At 41.2% G+C, this 26852-nt stretch overlaps 1 protein-coding gene across 1 annotated transcript in view; it reads left to right on the top strand.

The window, feature by feature from the left end:
* MTUS2 (microtubule associated scaffold protein 2) overlaps positions 1-26852 on the top strand; it is a 974348-nt gene that overhangs the window by 170282 nt on the left and 777214 nt on the right. Inside the window, exon 2 of the mRNA XM_073613369.1 lies at positions 218-274. The gene's annotated coding sequence lies outside the window, so the exon portion shown is untranslated. The remainder of the gene's footprint in view (positions 1-217; positions 275-26852) is intronic.

The following is a 26852-nucleotide window of genomic DNA, read 5'->3' as shown; positions in this document are numbered from 1 at the left end:
GTGTTTCATACTGATTTACAGAGAGTTGTAGAGAGACAATTGGGATTGTTATGTATTGCATTAATTTTGGCAAGGGCAAGGAGCTCTCACTGCCACTGTACTGAGATTCCTATTTAATCAGCAAATGGTTTATACTAATAGCATCCATGTACCTTTAAATATTCCATGCTGCAGAGATGGAATTTCGTTGTTTGACAACTTTTTTTCTTTTTAACAGGTTGTTTGATAAGTTTGAAATGGAAACCCTTCACAGATGAGCAAAAGATCACCCAAGGTAAACAAGAGAGTTCTGTCTCTGCAACATTGTATCAGCTCTGTAAAGCAGTTCACTCTCCGCAATAACTGATTCCCTACATTGATGGTGTTGAGTGCTGAAATCTTTATACGCTTTGTACACAGTGCAGAGGTCCCCCTCATATTATATCCTCTTCTGGTTGAATGTTTTTAGGCTATAGTGTTACACTATGTTCTCTATTGGTTGAATGATTTTAAAGCGTTTTTTTATTAGGAAGTGACCTTCTCATGTGCTCAATATAACAAATATTATTTCCTTCCTGTATAACCCCCCCCCTCCCCCATGAACTTTGAAGAAGAAGGCAATTTCCACATTATCCCTCTAACTTAAATGCGACCCCCCGTCCCAACCCCATAGTGCGCAAATAAATGATCAACTGTGTCCCTGGATCATCCATGCAGTTATTATACTTTTTTTTTTTTTTTAAAGCGCCGTTTTCTAGTTCTTCTATAAATTTTCCTTATGGGATGCCAACCACCCCACCAGGAGACTTTCAAATGCTGTAGTTTACGTTTGATTTCCTAGAACTTGGCCCTCCGTCACTGCAGTTCTGGTGAAAAATCTGATAAAATAGATACCCTAGTACCTTCATAAATGATTTTGCCCATTTCCCTGGCCTTCTGCAATATGGTTACTCTGTCTTTATAATAAAGCATTTTAACCAGTAGAGGTCTTGGATAACCCTCTGGTAGAGGAGGTCTAGAAGGTACCCTATGGGCTCTTTCCATTGCAAAAAAGGGTGAGAAAGTGTCCTTTCCACAAAGATCCCTGAACCATTTTTCGGTAAATATCACATGATCCGGGCCCTCACTGCACTCAGGGAGCCCCACGATCCTGCCATTTTTCCTTCGCAGTCTGTTCTCCATATCATCCATTTTTATCTCATAATTAACCATTTGTTCTTTTATTGTTCTTATCTCCTGCCTTATCTCCCGCCTTATCTCCCGCCTTATCTCCCGCTTAAGGGGGTTCAGGCCATCCTCCACCAGGCTAACTCTTCTCTCAAGGGTGGTAGTCCTTTCTCGCACTTTTTGTAGGTCATGCCTGACAAAGGATAGCTCTTCCCGGATTGTTTTAAACTGGTCTGACAGTTCACCTAGAGAAATCCTGCAGGAATTAATTGCCTGCAGGATTTCTTTCAATGATGGTTCCCCTTCTATTAAGGCTCCAGCTTCAGAAGGGGGTTCTGGAGTATCTTGGTTGCCCTGAATGTCCTCCCCTGCAGGTTTCAGTCCTGTGTGATTTGCCTCTGGTGCTATGGCCTGTCCTTGACCTTGGCTTTTCCTCACAGCTCCAGCCCCAGCATGTGCCTTAGGTTGCGCTTGCGAGTTATGTTGCCCTCCCTTTATGGGGGTCTGACCTAGATTATGGGCAAATCTCTCTAGTTTGGCTGCCGCCTGATTCCCCTTCACGCTTCGGTGTGGCTTGGTACTAGAGCTGGCACTGTCCTGTTGTGCAGGGTCTTCCCCCTGCTTCCTCGTCATTACTATATATTAGCAGGGGGAGAGCAGTACTTGTACCGTGGAAAAAATATATTAAAAAATGGGAGAAAAAAATAAGATAGCTAATAAGGCCGAGAGGCAGCACCCCAATAATCCAGGTGGGGCCCCCTTAATTTCCCCCACCCCTCAGATGCAAAAGAGAGCAGGAGTATCCTAGAAGCAGGTGACTAAGTGTCCTCCGGATGTCACTGCAGACCAGTCTAACCTCCTCCAGTAAATAACCTGTAAATGCTGGACTAAAGTGTAACCTTAAGATCTCTCCCTTCGTCAGTCAGTGACCAGGCTGTGTGGGTTCTCCCCCCTGCAATCATCCAAGCTGCACTGGGATATCTGGGATGTCCTGAGAGCGGTGGCGGACGGTGCTGCGGGTGCGTCGGCGGCTCTCCACTCTCTCTGGTCCCTCGATCCCACTGTGAGGCAGGGTTCTCCTGGCGGAATGGCGGGGCATCAGGGCTGCCAAACTGAGGGTAAGTCGTCTCCTCACCTCTGCATCGACTCCAGCAGCTGATAGGATCTCTTCCGGAGCTACGTCGGAGCTAGGTCACACACGTCCGCCCTCTAGAGCATCCGGTCACACCCCCTAAAGGTCTCAATTCTCAGAGCACCTGATTTCTAATTGATTTATTAGTATAAAACCTTTTAAACAATATCACGCCATGTATGCTCTGTTCTTATCCTTTGAGTACATCTAACCACTGGGATTGTGTGGAAGAGAAAAGGATATATTTATGAAAGATACATAGGATTTCACCATTACAGGTGATCTTTACATGGATGGCTGGTGAGTGAGGGCACGAGAGGAGGGAAACACAGCATTTTCATCACTTTTGCCATATATCATTGCACAGATTGTACTCTTTAACCACTTCTTTACTGGGCCTATTCTGGCACTCCTCTCCTACATGTAAAAATCATAATTTTTTTGCTAGAAAATTACTCAGAACCCCCAAACATTATATATATTTTTTTAGCAGACACACTAGGGAATAAAATGGCAGTCATTGCAACTTTTTATCTCACACGGTATTTGCGCAACAATTTTTCAAACGCGTTTCTTTTTGGAAAAAAAACTGTTTCATGATTTAAAAAAATAACAAAACAGTAAAGTTAGCCCAATTTTTTTGTATAATGTGAAAGATGATATTACGCCGAGTAAATAGATACCTAACATGTCATGCTTTAAAATTGCGCACACTCATGGCATGATGCCAAACTTCAGTACTTAAAAATCTCCATAGGCGACGTTTTAAAATTTTTTACAGGTTACATGTTTAGAGTTAGAGTTACAGGAGGTCTAGAGCTAGAATTGTTGCTCGCACTCTAACGCACGCGGCGATCCCTCACATGTATAGTTTGAACAGCGGTTACATATGTGGGCGGGACTAACATGTGCGTTCGCTTCTGAGCGTGAGCTACTGGGAACAGGGCCGTTTTAAATTTTTTTTTTATTTTATTTTTTATTTTGCTTTTTTTTTTAATTTTTACTTTCTTTTACAACATTTTTTTGATCACTTTTATTCCTATAACATCCCTTGTAATAAGAATCATTCGTGACAGGTCCTTTTTATGGAGAGATGCGGGGTCAATAAGACCCCACATCTCTCTTCCAGGCTGGAAAGCATGAGATTGGAGAAAAAAATTCACGCTCTCGTGCTTACCAGCCGCGATCGCGGCTTTGTTTACATCCGTGGCCCAGACGTGACGTCGCGCCTGGGCCTCCGATGGTCATAGAGATGACCAGTGACCACCTGGTCACCAGAAATCTCTATGCTCATCATCCGGCGGCGGCCGATTCTTTCTCCGGGTCCCAAAGAAAAAAGGGAATATTTGGGACTTTAAATGAGACGCAATAGGGAATATTGCGCCTCTATCCCTGGTTGCTTTTGTAAAAAAGAGGGGGGGAGGGGGGGACTTTGGATGAGGTACGTGGTGTAGAGCCAGACAAAACCATATACATATGTAAAAAATTGTATTCTTTATTAGACCAAAGATAGGGCATGGATCAACCCATATAAACGCATAATAGCACATTGGCATATAAAATACAAAGTATTTACCTTCTGTGTCATGTTGGTGACTACCCTCAATATGTATATTGATTCTTTGTATTTCATATGCCAATGTACTATTAGGCATTTATATGAGTTGATCCATGCCCTTCTCCAGGTCCCCGATGGCACGGGAGAGCCTGGAGAAGCACCGGATGGTGGCGGGAAGTCCCTTCCCGTCGCCTGTAAGAATGATCAAGCAGCGGAACTACCGCTATGATCATTCTTATGGTGCACAGAATCGCCGGCTGAAAACAAGGATATCTGAATGATGCCTGTAGCTGCATCACGCCCTTGGGTGGGAAGGGGTTAGAGAACTTTTTCTGCACGGATTGCACTTTAAAGGAATTATTGAGGCACTGAGGATTTACAGCACTTTATGAAATTTTACATTGGATTTTTTTTTTGTCACTGTTCATGTTTATGTATTTATGGTTGATATTGTAGAAAATTTGCTTATGGTTATATGTATTTTTTATATTCCTATGTCATTTTATTGAGCACAGACAGCGCAGGAACATACACCTTTTTTCCTTGCAGCAGTCAAAATGTAATTTTATACCAGCATGGCACAGCACGGGGACATTCATAGTATTGGGTGCAATGTACTGTGGCCTGTAGTTTGAGGACCACTGATCAATGATGTAAGAATGAAAAACTTGAGTATTTTTTTTACCAAAAATAAATATATATAAGTCACACTTAGTGCAAACAACTTGAAACAGTACAAGGTTCCAAAGTGCTAAGTTCAAAGCACAGTAGTTACAGGCATTATTTTAGAATCCATCTGTAATGTGTGCACAAAGTTAGATGAACTATATTTAGTTGGTGTTGGTAGCTGCACTTTGTGCTTTGCTGCTTATACGGTTTGTTGAACAAACATCATAGACCTCTGGCCAACAAAAAAGCATTCACTCGCCATGTTTGTTTATACCTTTTTCATAATCTGGATCAGTAAAGTCATTAAGCAGCAGTAATTATACTTTCAAAACAACAGGTATTTCCATGCAAATGTAATAATGGTAATTCAACTATTCATCAAGAACTAATCATTGTAACACATCTAATCATTTCTGATTGCCCGAAATTATACAAAATTGCAAGCAATATGTTTGCACCTGTTCAAACCACTTGTAACAAGGTTATTAGACCTGTTGTCCATTGCACTGAAGACTAAATCTAGACAATTTCAGTCTAATATTTTTAATGTAATCAGATCAATTCATATAAGTGGTAAAGCATTTATGAATGAAGAAACATGAACAGTTTTGCATCTGACTTACAAAAAATAAAATGTGATCTTGTTATTTATAAAGCCTATATAAGAGGAAAAGAGGGACCTGCCAATGATAACCTCCCTCTCTAAATGGTTATCATTCACAAGTCACTGAACTGGAGCTAGCACGCAGCAGTTAACAAGTAACTCCACTTGTGTTGAGAAAAAAAAACATTCCCCTCTGGGTTATCTATGTACGTTGCAGGGATTTTAACAAATATACTGTTCTACCTTTTGTTATTCTGAAGAAATAGCTGTTTGTGTCCATGCGCAATGTAAATAGGAATTACTTTATAATTATTAATCAACTGCGGCACTTGCAGAATTCTAATGAAATAGTCACACCTTCAGGTATTTCATAGAATGTAGTATGCCTATTATTGCCTAAATGAAGAGAGAAATAGCAAGTGTACTTATACAAACAATCAAAAGGACAATAACGTTACTCTGAGAGACATGATTAAACACCTGCAGTATTCTGGCTAACCACAAAATTGAATTGCTTTTACCTAGTAAAGATGTTCTTAACTTGCTATAACAGTTCCTGTTTTATCACACTGGTCAGTGAATGACGAAAAAAGTGTTGCCTGGCAAAGTTGGGGTCCTTGAAGAAATCACAACAGTTTCCAGCAGACAGCAGATTACCTTGTGCAGTGTTAGTCTCTTAAAGTGGGGTTCCACCCAAAAAAAACAAAAATACCTGAAAAATTGTAAAAAAAAAACAAAAAAAATTTGAATATTTTTTTTTTTTTTTACTTACCTCTAAATGCCTGTTGCTAGGTGGTCCTTCGTAGTCTGCCTCTTCCTTTGCCTGGGCTGGTGACATCACTTCCCCCTCGGCACAGGAAGGGCTCGGCTCTGCTCCCTCCCTCCTGTCAATCATCTGGGACCCATTACAGGTCCCAGGTGATTGAGTGGCCAATCACGGCGTGCGGCACCGCTCGCGCATGCGCAGTGGGTGCCAGGTTGTGAAGCCACAGGCCGGCGCCCACAGTTGAAATGCCGGCGCCGACGAGCGCGGGGGGGGAACGAGCGGGGCTTCGATCCCCCACATCGCTGGACCCAGGGACAGGTAAGTGTCCAATTAAAAGTCAGCAGCTGCAGTATTTGTAGCTGCTGACTTTTAATTTTTTTTTTTTTTAATGGAGCCCCTGGGTGGAACGCCTCTTTAACAGACCCAGGGCGCTCTCTCCTGGTTCTCCAGACATGGGCTCTGGTTCAATTCAAGGAATAGGAGTTGCTGTGATATCCGTCTTTCAATCCTGCTGACAGAGTCCCTCTTTTCCATCCTTACAAGTGGTGGGATGCTGTGTAGTACAGTCTGGTCACACCAGGCATCCAAATCACACCTCACACCTTCCCAGCATAAATTTCCTGTCTCTGAGGCAGGGTGCTCTGTGATAAGCAGACTCTCACAATTGTGGTCAGCTATGGCAGAATTCTATTCAGCCAGAAGCAGCCCAGTCTTACCCTCTGCTAGCTGCAGGGCTGGTGCAAGGATTTTTGACATCCTAGGCGAAACCTCATTTTGCTGCCCCCCCCCCCCCCCCCAGCTTCACCCCTGACTCCTAGTAACAGCGCCCATCAAATGCAACCTCACCAGCACTGATCAAATGCAACCTCACCAGCACTGATCAAATGCAACCTCACCAGCACTAATCAAATGCAACCTCACCAGCACTGATCAAATGCAACCTCACCAGCACTGATCAAATGCAGGCTCACCAGCACCAATCAAATGCAGCCTCACCAGCAACGATCAAATGCAACCTCACCAGCACCAATCAAATACAACCTCACCAGCAACGTTCAAATGCAGCCTCACCAGCAACGATCAAATGCACCCTCACCAACGCCGATCAAATTCAACCTCACCAGCACCGATCAAATACAACCTCACCAGCACCAATCAAATGCAACCTCACCAGCACCGATCAAATGCAGTCTCACCAGCACCAATCAAATACAACCTCACCAGCAATGATCAAATGCACCCTCACCAACGCCGATCAAATTCAACCTCACCAGTATCGATCAAATTCAACCTCACCAGCACTGATCAAATGCAGCCTACCAGAGAGGGGGGGGGACCCCTCGGTACACACAGATCAGTGATTGGCAGATAATTATACACTATATCTGTATATACTTTTTACAAACATTATTATGCAATTTCAGTAACAGTGAAAACTTTTACTCAGCAGATGAGGATCTGACTGGGGCTCACCTTTGCAGCTGCATATTAGCTTCTCTGCATCTGAGGACGTGACCCTGCCACTGCCAGTGCGAGGAACAAACAATTTTAAATGCTGCCAGCCTCAAATCCAGGCAGGCGCCACTGTCACCAAGCCCGGAGCGCCGCCAGTGTCTCCACTTACGCCTGCCATTGTTCAGGTGGACAGGCAAGTCCAGGAGGGAGAGCGACCAGGGGGAGAGGGGGGGGGGGGCGGTGCATGCGGCAGTGGGCAGAGAGGCAGAGCTGACAATCAGAGGCGCGCAGCGCAGCCGGGGATGTCTCCTTCTCTTTCTTCCTCAATTTGATTCAGTCGGGGCACTGTCACAGGCGGCACGCCTGCCACCGCTGCACCTCTGACACTGTACGGAGGGCCTCAGGAGCGGCTGCCTGTTGTGTTGAGCTGGCTGCAGGGAGAGGGAAGAGGGTCACCAGTGGCCGGGCGCCCTAGGCGGAAGTGCGCCCTAGGTGGCTGCCTAGTCCGCCTAGTGGTAGCACCAGCCCTGGCTAGCTGTAAGACTGTCCTCTCCTCTCCTCACAGCAGTCTGCTGACCCACTTCACCTTGCTTTGTTGTCTCCGCCAATTGCCATCCTCCAGGATCGATCTGGACCCAAACAAGATGGCTACCTGTTCCACTGGAGAGACTCCATAGACAAGCATTGAAAATTAGTCTCCTTAAAGATAGCTGCTGCACCTCTGCATTCATTAATTCATTAATTAACTAATTATTCAGTTTAACCCTGTTCACACTGCAGAAGGATAACGCAGCAACAAGAAGTTCTGCAGCTACAGTCTGGATTACATAGGTAAAATTAAGTATTTAAGTTATTTTAGCACAATGTTTGTATTTCTGGATAGTGATAACAGGCTAATAGCTCACAGAATGCTTTTATTTGCTTGGAATTGGTGTATGATGAATTTATGCTTGTGTTGCTGAAAAGCCTATTCTAAAGTTACCTATAAAAGTTGCAAACTTGCTGCTGATAAGCAGCATGGAGTCTCTGGTTTTACTGGGACACAGGATTCACCTGCCGGTGACATTACAGGGGAAAAGTGACATGGAAGATCTTTTATAATATATGGAAAAATAAGTGCAGGGGTGGATTGCTTTGTCCTGTTACTGGCTGGTGCCTCCAAATGGGATCCAAATTTAGTTAACTATGGAATAACCCTTTCAATGCTGCTGCCATTGTGAATATATCCTCCCCTTAGAGGTTATCACCAGCAAGCTGTAAATGCAAACTATAAAGTTAATTTTATAGTTCTCATTAAATGCTACTGTTCTGTATTCGAAGAGGGCATAACTCTATTTTATATCCCATTGCTAATGAATCAAGAACTTTATTAAATAATATTTCAGCCCTGTTGTAGTGGTAAACAAACAACTTTGTTCTCTGTAAAATTTGGAATGTTTGTGTTTTATTCCCTGCTAAGTAAGAGACAAAAGGAGATAGGACTCCAAAATCACCCATGCCTGCTGCAATCAGTCATTGTGGAGATCCATTTCCAGCAGTTGCTGAGCTTAGGAGATAATAGAAAAGGCGCTTAAGAAAAAAAAAATGAAAATACAATCAAAGAGAAATGAGAAGTAGAATCTACCAGACATTATATGTGGCATATATCTTTGTATTTGAAATATAAGAAAGTAGTGGAGTATTGTACCATGCTAGCCTTCAATTAATACAGAAAGTTTGGAGTTTAAATGATACCCTTTATTAGAAAACATATCTTATTAAAAATGCAAGCTCTTGAGATGCCTCTTTAAGCTTTATACAATTCTGAAAATTGTTCTAAAATCAATACTTTTCTGGAGCTGAAAAACTTGTACAACTAAACGGTGACATCTACAACAGCCTTTACCCCTGAACTGGGTAAAAAATAGTAACAGTATATAATTTTAAATATATTTCCTTCCTCCTCCTCCTCCTTGTAACTCTGTGTATAAATATGTAGGTTTGAGAACTATTTTCAGAATTGTATAATGCCTAAGGAAGGAAACTAAGGCATCCTGAAAGCTTGCATCCTTAATAACTTAGTGTAAGTTCACCTTCAGGAAGATTTTTTTTTTTAGAAATTCCCACTATTTAGTTCCATATCTAGTGAATAGTACATACCATAGCTCCTCCTGCTGGACATTATGAATGTCCTCCCCTTACAGATGAAGCTTTTTGGAGATCCTTTTCAGAAAAACTGCTGGCCCCTCATTACTCTTTGAATGATGGTCCAATTATCACAACATTGCATCCCCTAGCGACCGATCCAGGCCATGCACAGTGCATTGTTTCCTGACTTCAGCTTAGCTTAGTAGTGGCTTCTCCGGCTGTTCAAACTACGTGCATGCTCAGCGCATGGTCTCCTTCTCTAACTGAGCATGTGTGCATTTTGAATTGCCTGGAGTGGCTTCTACAAAGCTAAGTTTACATGGAGTCGAATATACTGATTGGTACTTAAACTTCTGCTCAATATAATACCCTACATGTACAGTTCACAGTGCAGTGCAAACTAACTTTTTAACAGTCCAGCCATATAAAGTTGGTGTGAGTTTATTCTTTGGATAGTATGGACATCTAAAATATTAACAGCAATTAGACAATCCCACTATTAGTGCATACAGCACTCATGTAAACTTAGCCAAAAAGTAAACAATATGGATAAGCTAACCTTATGCATTGCAACTCACCAAAGGTTCTTTTACACAGATCAGTTGAATTTACAAAATTGATGTCAAATTATCTATTTCTCTGTTATCTCTTATGTAGAAGTCAGTACATTAAATTGATTGTGTGAGGTCTCACTCATTAAAGAAACACTGTCACCTTGCACATGCATCTGCAGAGGGCCCGCCGACCCCCTTACCAATGTTCCCCCACAGCTCCTGCTCAGCCATCAGGAGCCCGCGCTGCTTACCCAGACTCTCTGCGGCCACCCATTCATTTCACAGCATGGCCGTCGGGGCAGGGGGGGTGAAGACTATAGGTCAGATGAGCATGAAGGGGAGGAGCTGGAGAGGGTATCCCATCACCGCATGCTGGGACAGGAGTCACTGCAGCCACAGACACCACGTACTGCAGGTAAATGAGTGCTGCTTCTTTAGAAGTGAGAACCACTGGGCTAGGAGGAGGTTTCTGGAGGGAACTCAGGGGAGATCTGTGGAGTTGGGGTCCTTAGCAGGGGGGTGGTGGTTTCTCCAGGAGGCTAGATTTTGCAGAGGCAATGTGAAGACTGGAAGGCACTGCTGGGGCTTAGGGCAGTTTGGGACACTGTTGGGGGCACTGTAGGAGGTTGCTGAGGACTGTGGGGACTGAGGGCTTTTGGGGAGGATTTGGGTAGTGTGAAATGTTGAGAGGCACTGAGGCTTGTGCGCAAATGCAAACATGTATGTATTTAACTCTAAACTGGTAACTTGTAAAGCTTTTAAAGAGTTGCCTATGGAGATTTTTAGGTAAAACTAAACTATAACTAACAGAGATTGAGAAACCGGTGGTTATCATTATTTGTAATTTGCTTTAAAAAAGTTTAAAAAATTGTAAAAATGGGATGCTCAGTCTAAAATGCCTGGGCCTATTTTTTGTTCTAGTCTGGGCCTGCCAGTCATCCACAATACTCAATACTTCAAGGTATGGAAAAGTACGTGACTACCTGGCTGTACTGAATTATGTACAAATACCATTCACACATACTGTATGCATTCAATTGTGTATTAAGCTTTGTCTTTCCTGGTTTAGTTTGCCTTCCCTTACACATTCCTAAATATTTCTAGTCTTTGCCTGGCAATAATTGAGAATACAAATTTTCCCTTGGGGTGGGACTTTATAGCCACAGATTGCAGAATAATGTTAAAAATTCTAATTTATTTTGGTATCAAAAATATGCCATCTAGTAACAATAATAGTCTAAAAGAAAATGAAAAACATACGTTATACATCCATTAGATACTGAGAATACATAGTGGTGAAAGATAAAAGGAGCATCAAATTGCTATCTACATACTCACATACCCGGTGGCAAGACAAATAGCCCAACAGTAGCATGGCAAGGATAGCCAAAGGTAGCCAGGAAATACAGTGTGAAGGAAGGAGCATCAGAAGAGATCTGATCACAGATTACACTTACAAACCTATGGTCAAAATCACAACCGTCGTCGTGGCGATTAAATGAATCCTTATTGAATGATCCTATTACTGCGAAGGAAACAGAGCTAGCTATTAAAGAGTATTTTCGGGACAATCTTCCCTCATCCCCTTCCCCAAGTATAACATGGGCGGCACATAAGGCCACCATCCGAGGCAAGCTGATTCAGCTAGCCTCTAGAGCGAAACGAGAGCGTGAACACACGATAAAACAACAAACTGAGGAACTACAACGTCTCACACGGGAACAAAACACAAACCAATCTATTGATCTCAGGGATCAGATTGATACGGCTCGTACAGCCCTTAATTTGAGCCTTACCACAAAAGCAGAAAAAAGCATAAGATGGTCCAGACATAGATACTATACTATGGGGGATAAACCTAATAAACTCCTAGCTAGGAAATTAACTCCTAGACCATTCACACCAGCCCTACCTAAATTACGATTACAAAATGGTCAGACTACACAGAACCCACAGCTAATATTACAGGAATTTTTTTCTTTCTATTCTAAATTGTATGATGCCCCTACACCTCTACAAAAAATCAAAGCTGAGGAGTTCCTTAGTGACATCACATTGCCCACACTAGATCAGGACCACAGAGAATTAATGGAGGCGGAGTTTACAGCAGGGGAAGTGGCCGCAGCTATTAAACACATAAACCCTTCCAAAGCACCAGGACCTGATGGTTTTTCGTAAATACACAGAAATATTGGTTCCTCATTTATGCTCCTTTTTTAATGATTTAAGAAAAGGAAACCCACTTCCAAGTCATGAAAACAATGCTTATATCCATATAATACCTAAACCAAATAAAGATCATGGAGATTGCGCAAATTACCGCCCAATATCACTAATTAATTTAGACCTGAAGATAATGACAAAAATTTTGACCACACGCATGAATTCGTTTATATCAAAATATATTCACCCAGACCAGGTGGGATTCGTCCCCAATCGACAGGCCCCAGACCAGACCAGACGAATTATTGACATAATATCTGCACTGAACTCAGGATGGGATGGGAGGGGTCGGAGAGGAGCGCTTCTGATCTCCCTGGATTTACACAAGGCCTTTGATTCCCTGTCATGGGACTATCTATTTTTCATAAAGAAACTTTATGGGTTTGGCCCAAATTTCTTGAAGACACTAGAAAATATTTATAGGACTCCCACAGCACATCTAGTCGTCAAGGGTTTTCGGTCTCAACCTATAGACATACGCAGGGGAACCAGGCAGGGATGTCCACTATCCCCCCTATTATTCATTCTGGCATTAGAACCATTAGCTATTAAGATACGAGCCCACTCAGATGTACAAGGAGTTTATTGTGGTGACAGGGAACACAAGTGCGCGTTATTCGCGGATGATCTGTTGTTGCTCCTCTCATCCCCAATTACCTCGCTACCCATTTTGCACATGTTACTAAAACAATTTACTTCGCTCTCAGGCTTAAAAGTGAACCACTCGAAATCCCAAGCCCTTAATGTGTTATTACCAACGCATATAATCCGTACCTTACGAAACTCATACACATTTAAGTGGCAAGACACAGCCCTCCCCTATTTGGGTATCTTCCTCACCCCATCACTAGCTACACTATACAAAAATAATTATCCCCCACTGTTTAAAAAATTATTAGAGGATCTCAAACGATGGTCAAACAATCCTCCATCTTGGTTCGGTCGACTGTAATCAGTTAAAATGACTATTCTACCGAAGGTATTATACTTGTTTAGGACTCTTCCCATAGCAATAGATAGAGCAGACCTGGCAAAGTTCCAGAATAAACTTCTGGAGTTTATCTGGGGGAATAAAAGGCCCAGGGTGAATAGACGAACATTATACACTCCTAAATTAAAAGGCAGTCTGGGAGTACCAGACCTGATAAAATATTATCATGCAGCGCAATTATCACAGTTAGTTCGATTCCATACCCGACAATCAAATCCACTCTGGATGACAATGGAAACAGCGTTATTTCCAAATAAGGAGATTAGCCACTTAATGTGGTTGAAAACGAAGGATAGCATCTAATCTCATATGTTTTTTGTTTACTCTTTACTCCAGAATTCACTGGTTTCTTTTCTATCTATTCATCTCTTCAGTCCACACAGGTTGATCTGCGCAGTCAGCTCTGCATAACAAAAAGTAAGTCAAAACTATTTGATCTATTGCCATGGCACCACTGAATATACTTTCCCTGAATGTTCAGGGAATAAATGTCCCTCAAAAAAGGACCAAAGCCTTCCGTACTTTCCATAACAAGAAGGCTCACATAGTATGCCTCCAAGAAACACACTTCACCAAAAATTCTACTCCAAAATATATTTCTCCTTTTTATCAACAAATTTACACGGCTTCTGCCTGTACCAAGCAAAGGGGAACTCTAATTGCATTTCACCGATCCACACCATTCACCTTATTATCAGAAATTAAAGACCCAGAAGGTAGATACCTGATACTCATGGGTTATATAATGGATACAGCAATCACGGTGATTTCCTACTACGCTCCTAACAAACAACCTACACCATTCCTCTCACATATATTACAAGTGATTAATACACACAAAATAGGAACAGTGATAATGTGTGGGGATTCGAACCAGGTCCTCCTCCCATTTCTAGATAAATCACCTTTTACACCATCCAAAATAACCTCTAGATTACCTTTTTCTCAACTTCTTTCCAAATACAATCTGGTAGATTCATGGAGAGAAAGTAACCCATTGAAAAAGAAATTCACTTATTTCTCGCACCCTCATCAAACCTTCACCAGAATAGATCATATTTTTCTAACAATAGGAATGATACCAGAAATTATTGCATCAGATATAATTCCGATTCCGTGGTCTGACCATAATGCAGTATACACTACTATAGACTCAGCCATACCAAAAGCGCATGACCCAACGTGGTACTTACCGGACATAATGCTCAAACACCCACTACATCAGATGGCCATTGAACAAGCTTTAAAGGAATACATATCAATTAATAATACAACAGACATCTCCCCAATAACACAGTGGGAAGCTCATAAGCCTGTCTTGCGTGGTACAATACAAAGACAAATGGCACTATTTAAACGGGAATGCAAAAATCTAGCAAAAAAACTAGAACTCAATTTTAATGCAGCCTACATATCATTTCAAGATAATCCATCTCAGAGTACAAAATCTCATCTGGAAAAATCTAGATTGGAATACGATCTATTTCTCACTGAGTCAGTTGATAAATCCCTCAAACGCTCCAAACACAATTTCTACATGAATACAAACAAACCAGGTACATATTTGGCTCGGGCATTAAATTCAACTAACAAATCTTTCAAACCAATACGTTTGAAATTATCAAAAAATGTTTACACTTGTAATCCAGTTAAAATAGTCCATAAATTTCACTCACATCTCGCAACTTTATACAAGACAAACAATGAATTTAATCCTACAGAAGCTGAATCCTTTTTCTCAAAAATAACCTTACCTGAGTTATCTCAGAATCAAAAAAGCAGTTTGGATGAGCCTATAACTATAGATGAAGTTGCTAACGCCATAAAAGACCTAAAACTTAACAAAAGACCAGGCCCAGACGGCTACTCGGCTTTATACTATAAAACATTCTCAGAAATACTCTCTCCCATTCTCACTGAAACTTTTAACAAACTTCTAGATGGACATTCTTTTCGGCAAGAAACACTAATGGCAATTGTTTGTATGATCCCAAAACCCCTTTCTGATGATACTTCCTGTGTGAATTATCGGCCTATCTCTCTGTTAAACCTTGATATTAAATTATTAGCAAAAATAATAGCAAAACGCCTCAATAGCATTATAGGAAAATTAATACATAGAGATCAAGTAGGCTTCATGCCAAATAGACAGGCAGGCGATAATATACACAGGGCAGTGTTATTGGCACATATTGCTAAAAAACGGAAAATCCCTTTATGTTTTCTATCTCTCGATATTAAGAGGGCATTTGACACAGTATCCTGGCAATATATGCAATATTCATTACAAAAATGGTGTTTTGGACCCCACTTTTTAACATGGATCAAAGCATTATATAATAAACCCAAAGCCTATATAAAATATGCTGGATACAAATTTGAAGCCTTTAATATCGAAAGAGGTACCTGACAGGGTTGCCCATTATCTCCCTTATTATTTGCCCTTATACTCGAACCCATGGCCCAATACATCAGAACAAACCAAACTATAACTGGCATTGAAGTAGGAGGTATTACACACAAATTATGTATATTTGCAGACGATATATTACTTTTTCTATCATCACCACAGGTCTCTGGTCCTAACTTAATACCAGCTCTTGATGGATTTGCAGCCCTATCCGGCCTTATGATTAATCCTAAGAAATGCCTAGTGCTTAATATTTCACTCACAAACATGGAATTGATCCCGGCTAGGGCTGCACTCCCATTCACATGGGCAGAAAAATCAATCCCATGTGGAATTTATTTAACAGCATCTCATTCTGACTTATTCTCAACCAATTATCCTCCTGTATTAAGACAGATCACAAATCTAATAAAACAATGGTCGCAACTTCCTTTATCCTGGATAGGGAAGATTAATGCAATCAAAATGACTATTCTACCCAAATTGCTTTATCTATTCAGAGTCCTCCCTATTCCAATTCCTTCCTATTTTTTGAGAATAGTACAAAAAAGAGCAACTTCGTTTATATGGGGCTCTTCTAAACCACGTATACCTATACACACACTACATCTTCCCAAAAATAAAGGAGGCCTGGGATACCCTAATTTTACTAACTACTACAGAGCAGCACATTTGGCCAGTCTGTCCAAATACCATGCAAAACAGGAAATCCCATTATGGGTATTTATAGAGGCTTCAGAAAATGACCCTCTATTAATATCAAATTTATTATGGCTTGATCCTAAAGACCGCTTTAAAATTCATAATCCCATAACTAAACACTTCTTATCTCTCTGGGATAAACTAAAAACCAAATATCAGTTACAATCTCCACACAATCCTCTCCTTTCTTTTATCAGAAATCCGGCCTTTTATCCGGCATGGATCTACCCAAATTCTTTTAAAGCTTGGACAACATCAGGCATTCAGACACTAAATGACTTCATAGCATCTAAATCATTCCTTTCATTCCCATCGCTTAGAGAAAAATATGATCTACCAAACTCTGAGATATTTAGATATCTCCAAATCAAAAATTTCTATACACCATTCCTAAAGGGGGATACACCATTATCCCAATTATCCATTTTTGAATCAATCTGTACAAAAGATCCATTTGCTAAAGGTACAATTTCATCACTTTATAATCAATTATATGGAGTAGCAAATCTTAATAGACCCTCTTACGTTCAGAGGTGGGAGGAGGACCTGGGACGAACTTTAGAAGACACGGACTGGTCTAACATATGGCTCACATCTAAGTCATCTTCACCCAACATCTTAGCACTGGAGACAAATTATAAAGTCCTAACTCGCTGGTACCTTGTACCCACTAGAGTGGCAAAATATTCACCTAATACCTCAACTCTGTGTTTTCGAGGATGCCCAGAAATAGGCACATATTTACACATATGGTGGATGTGCCCAGTAATCCAAACCTTCTGGAAGGAAGTCTTTGTGATTGCATCTAAAATATTTAAAAAAATAATACAACCAGATCCATATTTAACTTTACTTAATCTAAAACCGGAATGGTTAACACTCTCTCAATTCAAACTTATGATCCAACTAATAACGGCTGCAAAACAAACAGCGGCCAAGGCATGGAAATCTCCTACATTGGTACTAGCAGAAACAATTCACAGAATGAATAATACAATGTCCCATGCTAAGATGGTAGCCATCGATCAAAATCAAATTCCAAAATTTGAAAAACTTTGGCATCCTTGGATAAAACAACAGTTCCTGTCAAACTTCAATGACTCTGTCCTGTTGCCATGGTAACAGATTAAATGACTTACAGAGACACCCATTCTAAGGCTTCAAAGAGAACTAAAAAGAATAATAAACTGACGAGCGGGACAACCTTGTGGACCATACGTCTACCTTTCAACCCTTTTTCTTCTTTCTCTTTCCTTTTCTCCACCTTACGATTAAAGCTCATTATCAGAATTTATTTGACCTATATACACTCTACTTGTAAACAATATGTATAGTAGGTATAAATCATTTAAATACCTACAAAAGTAACTAAGGAAATGATATATATCTTTAATTTAGGTTTACGTGAACCCAATGTTTAATATTTGAAATTTCATGATATTTACCTATATAAACCCTACTGTAAAACAATGAGCTTACTTTATAGATCCTTGTAAACTTACTTTATGTATCTTTATAACATTGTATACTCAATAAACTTCTTTTGACAAGGAAAACGAAGGATAGCCCGACAATAATGTGTCCGACTTTATCCTTTTCATTAAACTTGTGGGATAGACTAGCTACTACCTACAATTTCAAATCTCCACAGGCCCCATTGGCCCCAATACTAAATAATCCTATATTCACCCCGGGCCACCGTCCTCATGAATTTAAATGGTGGACCAATAAGGGGTTGCTACGGATAGCTGATCTATGTGACCATAAAGGGGTTATGTCGAAACAGGTTCTGCAAGAAAAGTACCAATTACCAAATTCAGAAATATACTGCTATTCCCAGATAGCGCACTTCTTAACTACGTTGAACCGTAGCTCAGATTTAACTAAATACACCCAAATGGAAAATTTTTGCAGAACCATAGACAAACACTCGGGTCATATTTCATTGATATATAGCATCTTATCATCAACATCTCAGAAATTGTTTCATATGCAAAAATGGGAACATGATATAGGTATCAGCTTAACAGCTGAAGACTGGAACAAACTGTCTCTCCAGGCATCCAAAACATATATTAATACTTCTCTGATAGAAACAAACTATAAAGTTCTGATGAGATGGTATATGGTCCCAGCGAGAGTGGCAGCTTTTGTTCCGGGGGCCTCCCCGCAGTGCTTTAGGGGATGCAACATTGAAGGCACCATGATACACACTTGGTGGACTTGCCCAAAAGTGCGTCGATTTTGGATCCGCACATATAACTTTATATACTCATTAACCCAAGTGAACCTTATCAAGTCACCCTTGCAGGCACTGTTGGGATGCCCAGTGGAAGGAGCATCGAAACACATGCGGAAACTTATAACTTTTATATTTGTAGCTGCTAGGATAGTGATAGCTAAATCTTGGAAGTCTCCAATGATCCCCTTTCATCTCATAAAATCTAAACTGTCTTGGATTATGGTTAATGAACGTCTCTCTGCTATTCTAAATGACAAAATGGCATTGTTTGAAAGAATATGGGACACTTGGATAAAATACATCTCGAATACATAATGCGACGGGATTCTCAGGAATCCCTCGCTCTACGACAGAAGTGCACCTCTCTCACCTTCTTCTACCCTCTACTTTCCATTTTCCTATTTCTTTCTTTCCCTTTTCCTAACTATATAAAATAATCCTCAAAGATTATGGAGTTAATTGAGGCCTTAGGGCTGTTCTGGGAGTTAAATTAGAAGGTTACACCAGGTAGAGGAGTCAGGGAGAGAGAATTCTCCTCATGCGACTCCCCATGCTTTACAAGAAACACATTAAGGAATCAATAACAATATGGGATTAGGTGTCGTGTAACCTCCCTATCTCTTTCTTTTTGCCTTTTGGTTACTAAGTATAAATAACTTGTTATCGGTTTTTACACCTTAAACAAAATATGTAAAAATTGAATTTTATGTCTTTTGAAGAAAATTTCGAATAAAAATATTGGAAAAGAAGAGATCAGATCAGTAAAAGCTGAACGCAGGACAATATCAATGCATACTGGGACCGAGATGGCGTTGCTGGGGGCAAAAAAGAGAATATTGAAGGGGGATAGTGCACAGATTTCATATAAATACAGTATCTTTCAAAAGTGAGTACACCCCTCACATTTTTGTAAATATTTTATTATATCTTTTCATGTGACAACACTTAAGAAATTACACTTTGCTACAATGTAAAGTAGTGAGTGTACAGCTTGTATAACAGTGTAAATTTGCTGTCCCCTCAAAATAACTCAACACACAGCCATTATTCTTTAAACCGCTGGCAACAAAAGTGAGTACACCCCTAAGTGAAAATGTCCGAATTGGGCCCAATTAGCCATTTTCCCTCCCCGGTGTCATGTTAATCATTAGTGTTACAAGGTCTCAGGTGTGAATAGGGAGCAGGTGTGTTAAATTTGGTGCTATCGCTCTCGCTCTCTCATACTGGTCACTGGAAGTTCAACATGGCACCTTATAGCAAAGAGCTCTCTGAGGATCTGAAAAAAGAATTGTTGCTCTACATAAAGATGGCCTACGCTATAAGAAGATTGCCAAGACCCTGAAACTGAGCTGAAGCACAGTGGCCAAGACCATACAGCGGTTTAACAGGACAGGTTCCACTCAGAACAGGCCTCTCCATGGTCAACCAAAGAAGTTGAGTGCACGTGCTCAGCGTCATATCCAGAGGTTGTCTTTGGGAAATAGACGTATGAGTGCTGCCAGCATTGCTGCAGAGGTTGAAGGGGTGGGGGGTCAGCCTGTTAGTGCTTAGACCATACACCGCACACTGCATCAAATTGATCTGCATGGCTGTTGTCCCAGAAGGAATCCTCTTCTAAAGATGATGCACAAGAAAGCCCACAAACAGTTTGCTGAAGACAAGCAGACTAAGGTCATGGATTACTGGAACCATGTCCTGTGGTCTGATGAGTCCAAGATAAACTTATTTGGTTCAGATGGTGTCAAATGTGTGTGGCGGCAACCAGGTGAGGAATACAAAGACAAGTGTGACTTGCCTACAGTCAAGCATGGTGATGGAAGTGTCATGGTCTGGGGCTTCATGAGTGCTGTCGGCACTGGGGAGCTACAGTTCATTGAGGGAACCATGAATGCCAACATGTACTGTGACATTCTGAAGCAGAGCTTGATCCACTGCCTTTGGAGACTGGGTGCAGGGCAGTATTCCAACATGATAACGACCCCAAACACACCTCCAAAATTACCACTGCCTTGCTATAGAAGCTGAGGGTAAAGGTAATGGACTGGTCAAGCATGTCTCCAGATCTAAACCCTATTGAGCATCTGTGGGGCATCCTCAAATGGAGGGTGGAGGAGCGCAAGGTCGTTAACATCCACCAGCTCCGTGATGTCATCATGGAGGAGTGGAAGAGGACTCCAGTGGCAACCTGTAAAACTCTGGTGAACTCCATGCCCAAGAGCGTTAAGGCAGTACTGGAAAATAATGGTGGGCACACAAAATATTGACAGTTTGTGCCCAATTTGGACATTTTCACTTAGGGGTGTACTCACTTTTGTTGCCAGCGGTTTAGACATTAATGGCTGTGTGTGGGAGCCAACAAAGGAAAAGAAGTTGTGACTCAAAATAAAGTCAAGGGACTTTAAAGTCAAGGGTGAATTTGCTATAGGGCCATTCATCCTCTACCTGCTGGGACACAATGTGATAGCAGCTAGGCCCAATGAGTGTGGAATTGAATCTTTTAGGCGGCTCAGATTTTTGACAATAGAGCCATTGCCTGAGATAATAGGATGACCCGGTGGGTCACTAGTGTCCTTATGTGTCTTGGGGAGTGAGTAGAAAGTTGGAATTTTAGGATGTTCTGTGCGTATAAATTCCCATGTTTTAACCGTTATGGTGCCGTTCCTGAAAGCCGCATCCACGAAATTATAGAATTTGGTATTGAATTTGTCTAACATGCTGAATGGAATTGGGCAATACCGATTTCAGTTTTTAAGAATTTTCTTACACATAGTAGTATATTGGTCATTGTTCATAAGGACAAGGTTCCCACCCTTATCGGATGGTTTGACAACCAAGGAATAATTATTGGACAAATCTTTGAGTGTTTCTTTTTCCTTGGGTGTCAAATTGTCTTTATGTCCTGTTTTAGTTGATATTTTGTCAAGATCTCGGGATATGAGTTTCAAGAACGCCGCCACATTGGAATTTGAACTAGGTGGCGGAAACTGATCAGAATTCTTTTTGAATGCGGACTTGGGTTTGGGGATATTTTTGGGAGATTCGCTACCACATTTAGATAAGAATTTTTGAATGTCGACACAGTAGATCAAATCTGTTTGGTCATTTTCCTCAAGAAGAGAAGCTGATCAATGGCTTTACTTTCGTCTTTATTGAGTTGTGTTGTTGTGTCTATGTTCTTGTTATACATATTTTTAAGCAAAAGTTTGCATGTGAAGAGATGAAGGTCCTTGACCAGATTAAATTTGTCAAAGTCCTCATTGGGACAAAATCCCAAGCCTTTCATCAATATTTTTGCTTCGTGAGTAAGTGTGTGTGACAATAGATTGACCATGTTCCATTTGATGTCAGTGTCAGAGTGTCCATCACCAATAACACCTAAGTGTTTGTCTGTGATATTGTTGCTTTGTTTGTTTTTGTTGTATTGGGAGCTGAGCGATTCAGAAAAGAAGAATTATTTTGAAAGATGGGTGCATGCGGTGTAAATGAGGTGCTCCTTCGATCTACAGCATGACGTGTATTAATATGTTTGTGTATATCTTCACAAGACGGGATAGAGGATAGTTCACTCACCACACCTATATGTGAATTACCTGTCACCATAGATATAGAACACCCAGAAGTGTGTGGATTCCGTGTTAAGTGTTGGCTATGTTCCAGCATCAATTTCTTAGCCAATTGGCCCTGTTGTTTCTCATTTTGTCTCTGTCTCTTGGATCGTCCATTGGCTCTATGTCTGAAAGAAGATTGTTGTTGGGGGAGAGAAGCGTTAGAGGAAGAATGTGAAATATTGTTACCATATCCTCTGGATGGATTATCAGTTCTTTTAGATCTTTTAGATCTAGTATAGCTAGGCTTTGCCCTCTCTAAATGCAGTCCTATCTCTCATGATTTACTTTTCCTTTTTTTATCAGGATACCCTTATTAAAGTTGTCTAGATGATCGATCATGGACTTTTCTTGCTCATTGAGGTTGTAGTAGCCCAATAGTTTGATCCAGATCTTTGTCTAGGTCATTGATTTGTTTTTTATAGGCCGCTATTAATTGCAGCATCCACTCTTTGGAGCATTTATTGAGCGTTTTTTCCCACTCTCTCTTAAAATCAGCATCATTTGTTTCAAAAGGTAGGAAACATCTGGACTCTAAGACCAAAGGGATTTGTGCCTTCTCTTAAATAATTTTCGAAAGATTGTATGTGCCAATGCAGTGATGACTTTTTTCCAAGAGTTTACCCAAACAGAAAAAAAGAGAAGTAAGATCACATTCTAAACCTTCAGTTTGTCCAAAATTAGTCAAATACCCGGTCATGCGGGTGTCCCAATGTTTGCCTTTAACGGCTTGCCCACCAGCCACCGTCATTTTACTGCGGCAGGTCAGCACGATCCCGCGAACCGTCGTAGCTATACGCCGGCTCGTGGGATCGGAGGCTCGCACGCACACTGCACAATGGGGGGGGTGCCAATGCTCGTGGCCGACGGTCGCTATGACCACCGGCCAGGAGCGATTTTGAGCAGGTGACACAGAACAGGGACGAGTGTGTGTAAACACTCACTTCACTGTTCTGTTCTGAGAGGAGTGACAGATTGTGTGTTCCTATTAGCTAGGAACCATTATCCGTCACTTCCTCTAATCAGGTAGATAGCAGGGAGGACACAGGAGGGTGGTCCAAATGGACCGCAGCATTGCCCACCTTCACCTATAGAGGAACGACCGTCATTACTCTATAGGTGAAGGTGGGCAATGCTGCGGTCCGTTTGGACCACCCTCCTGTGTCCTCCCTGCTATCTACCTTGAGTTCCCATCTCTGGGAAGCACGGTGCTTTGTCTCGCTGTCCGACCCCTATTGCTGACTATTGGGGTCCCTAAAACAACCTGCTGAGCCGCGCTTTTCTTCCCCCTTTTTGGAACCCTTTATAATTAGGCGAATTGCTTTTAACCATCCTTTGGATGTGATATCGGAACATTATTGATTCAACCCACAGATCCAGCAAGAGAGACTTCACACACACATACATATATATATATATTCCTTTGTCCCTTTCTGCATACCCTGCTGTGGTGCCAAGGCTGGAAGGCATTGTGTATGTTGCAAAACTCGAGATTTACAATTCAATTTTTAGACTCATCAGTCTTTACTATTTCCCGTGGCCTATTGGCCTCAAGTCCCTTTTCCTGTTTGATATTTGTTATTGGGATGTGGTGTTCTTGTTTGATTCCTCCCCTCCACTTTTGTGGTTTACAAAATATTGTGTTTTTTTCAAAATTGTCGCTCTTTCTTTGTTTATAGCGCAAAAATTAAAAACTGCAGAGGCGATCAAATACCACCATAAAAAGCTATATTTGTGGGGAAAAAAAGGATGTCAATTTTGTTTGGGTGCAGTGTCGCACGACCGTGCATTGTCAGTTAAAGCGACGCAGTGCCGAATCACAAAAAATGGCACAAATCACAAATCTTCCGGGGCTGAAGTGGTTAATGTTTGCCATAATATCAAATCAGAATAAAACTAATAGGAAGGATAATTTACAATGATATTGTAAGTACTTTATTGCTGAAGCAGATAACCTCCTTGGTGAATGGGGGAGGAACAGGGTATTTGCTACCCAATGGATAAATATAAAAAAGTTAGAGGTGAGCTATATCTGCTGATGGGTGTCCAGCATCCCTCAGTTCAATGAGAATACAAATTTCCCCTTGGGGTGGGACTTTATGGGCACAGATTGTAGAATAATGTTAAAAATTCAAATTTATATTGCTTGGCAATAATTGTAAATCTCAGTGAGGTATATACAGTATAGAACGGAAAAAAGAAGCATTATTATTTACATTAAAAGTATTCTTTGTTTAAAATACCATTTCACAAAACATAAAGACTATCAATGGATAAGCAACCATTTAATTGAAAAATGAACGATTAGATGTTCGAGTAATAATTACTGTATGTTTTGTATACTACACATGATGAGAAAACGAATAAGAGATTTAAAAAACACCGTTAAGTGTAACCCCATCTGAGTGACTTTAAATTTGCTAAAACATAGTGCAGCACAAACAATTTCTATTTTTTTTTTTTTAAACTGTGTTTGTTTTACCTTTTTTTATCCACTGTTGAACCTCAGCCTTACTGATCTCCTGTTGCCTGATTGCAGCCACTTCTTGTCTCTAATTATTATTATTATTATTATTATTATTATTATTATACAGGATTTATATAGTGCCAACAGTTTACGCAGCGCTTTACAACATTAGGGAGGACAGTACAAGTACAATTAAATTCAATACAGGAGGAATCAGAGAGCCCTGCTCGTTAGAGCTTACAATCTAGGAGGGAGGGTCAAGTTATACAAAAGGGTAATAGCTGTGGGGGATGAGCTAATGGAGAAATTAGTGCAGTTGTTAGATGGAAGCAGGATAGGCTTCTCTGAAGAGGAAAGTTTTCAGGGATTGCCTAAATGTGGATAAATTTGGAGACAGTCTGACAGATTGGGGTAGGGAATTCCAGAGGATGGGCGAGGCTCGGGAGAAGTCCTGGAGGCGGATATGGGAGGAGGTGATGAGGGAGCTAGAGAGCAGGAGGTCCTGGGAGGAACAGAGAGGGCGATTAGGTTGGTATTTTGAGACTAGGCTAGTGATTTAGCTGGGGGAAGAGTTGTGGATGGCTTTGTAACTTATTGTTAGTATTTTGAATTTAATTTGTTGGGCGAGTGGCAGCCAATGGAGGGATTGGCAGAGGGGGGGTAGCAGACACTGAGTGGTTTGTAAGGTGGATGAGTCTGGCAGCAGCATTCGTGATGGACTGAAGGGGGGATAGCCTATTTAAAGGTAAGCCAATGAGGAGTGAGTTGCAGTAGTCGAGGCGAGAGATAACCAGGGAGTGAATCAGGAGCTTTGTGGTTTCGTTGGTTAGAAAGGGACATAGTTTAGAGATGTTGCGGAGGTTGAGGTGGCATGCTTTGGAAAGTGATTGGATGTGGGGCCGAAAGGAGAGTTCAGAATCCAGGATGACACCTAGTACCCTGACATGTGGGGACGGGTGGATGGTTATGCCATTGCTCTTGACAGACAAGTCAGGGGAAGAGGCACGTGAGGGAGGAAATATTATAAGCTCGGTTTTGGACAAATTGAGTTTGAGGAAGTGGTGTGACCTCCATACAGATATAGTATGTCAGTTAGTAAGTTAGTGATGTGTGAGGAGACTGATGGAGTGAGTTGAGGGGTAGAGAGATAGATTTGTGTGTCGTCAGCATAGAAATGATATTGAAAGCCGTGAGAGGCTATCAGCTGACCCAGGGAAGAGGTGTAGATTGAAAATAAAAGAGGTCCAAGAACAGAACCTTGGGGGACCCCAACGGAGAAGGGAAGAGGTGTGGAGGAAGTAGAATTGTAAGTGACACTGAAGGTGCGTTGGGATAGGTAGGATGAGAGCCACTGAAGAGCACAGTCACAGAGATCGAGGGAGTAAAGTTTTTTGAGGAGGAGGGGGTGGTCAACCGTGTCAAAGGCAGCTGAAAGATCCAGAAGTAGAAGTACAGAATAGTGTCTGTTGGTTTTTGCAGTTAGTAGTTTTAAAAGAGCAGTTTCTGTGGAGTGTTGAGGGCGAAATCCAGATTGAAGGGGATCAAGAAGGTTGTTTTTAATGGGGTGGTCACTCAGTTGGTTGTAAACCAGGCGTTCAAGGTGTTTAGAGAAAAGGGGAGCAAGGAGATAGGGCGTAGGTTGTTAAGATTGGTAGGGTCCAAGGACGGCTTTTTAAGTATGGGGGTGACCAGTGCATGTTTTAGAGCATTGGGGAAGACACCAGAGGTGAGGGAGAGATTGAAGATGTGGGTTAGAGAGTGTAGGATGGAGTCAGAGGGCGACCGTAGCATATAAGAGGGAATAGGGTCCAGGGGACAGGTGGTTAGGTGGGCGATAGAAAGGAGTTTAGCAACTTCGTCTGATGATTGAATGGCTTTTCTCAGGACACGCATCCTAATGATAACTGTGGACCTTGCCAGTGTAATGTATGTTGAAACAGCCAATTGTAGTCTCAATCAGAAGCCCATATGACACAGTGACAATGCTTGGGCACAATTAAAAGACAGGAACAGAGCTTATATTATACTTTAGTGATATATATATATATATATATATATATATATATATATATATATATATATATATATATATATATATATTTTAAGATAATTGATACAGCTCAAGTTATGCTATGTATAAAATGTGATCCCATTTCTGTAAAACATATTGGACAGCTATGGCTTCAATGCACCTGCACATC

This window comes from Aquarana catesbeiana, linkage group LG02, assembly GCF_042186555.1.
Source record: "Aquarana catesbeiana isolate 2022-GZ linkage group LG02, ASM4218655v1, whole genome shotgun sequence".
NCBI classification, from domain to species: domain Eukaryota; kingdom Metazoa; phylum Chordata; class Amphibia; order Anura; family Ranidae; genus Aquarana; species Aquarana catesbeiana.
The sequence above is the reverse complement of the archived record's forward strand: the minus strand, read 5'-3'. Positions and strand labels throughout refer to the sequence as shown.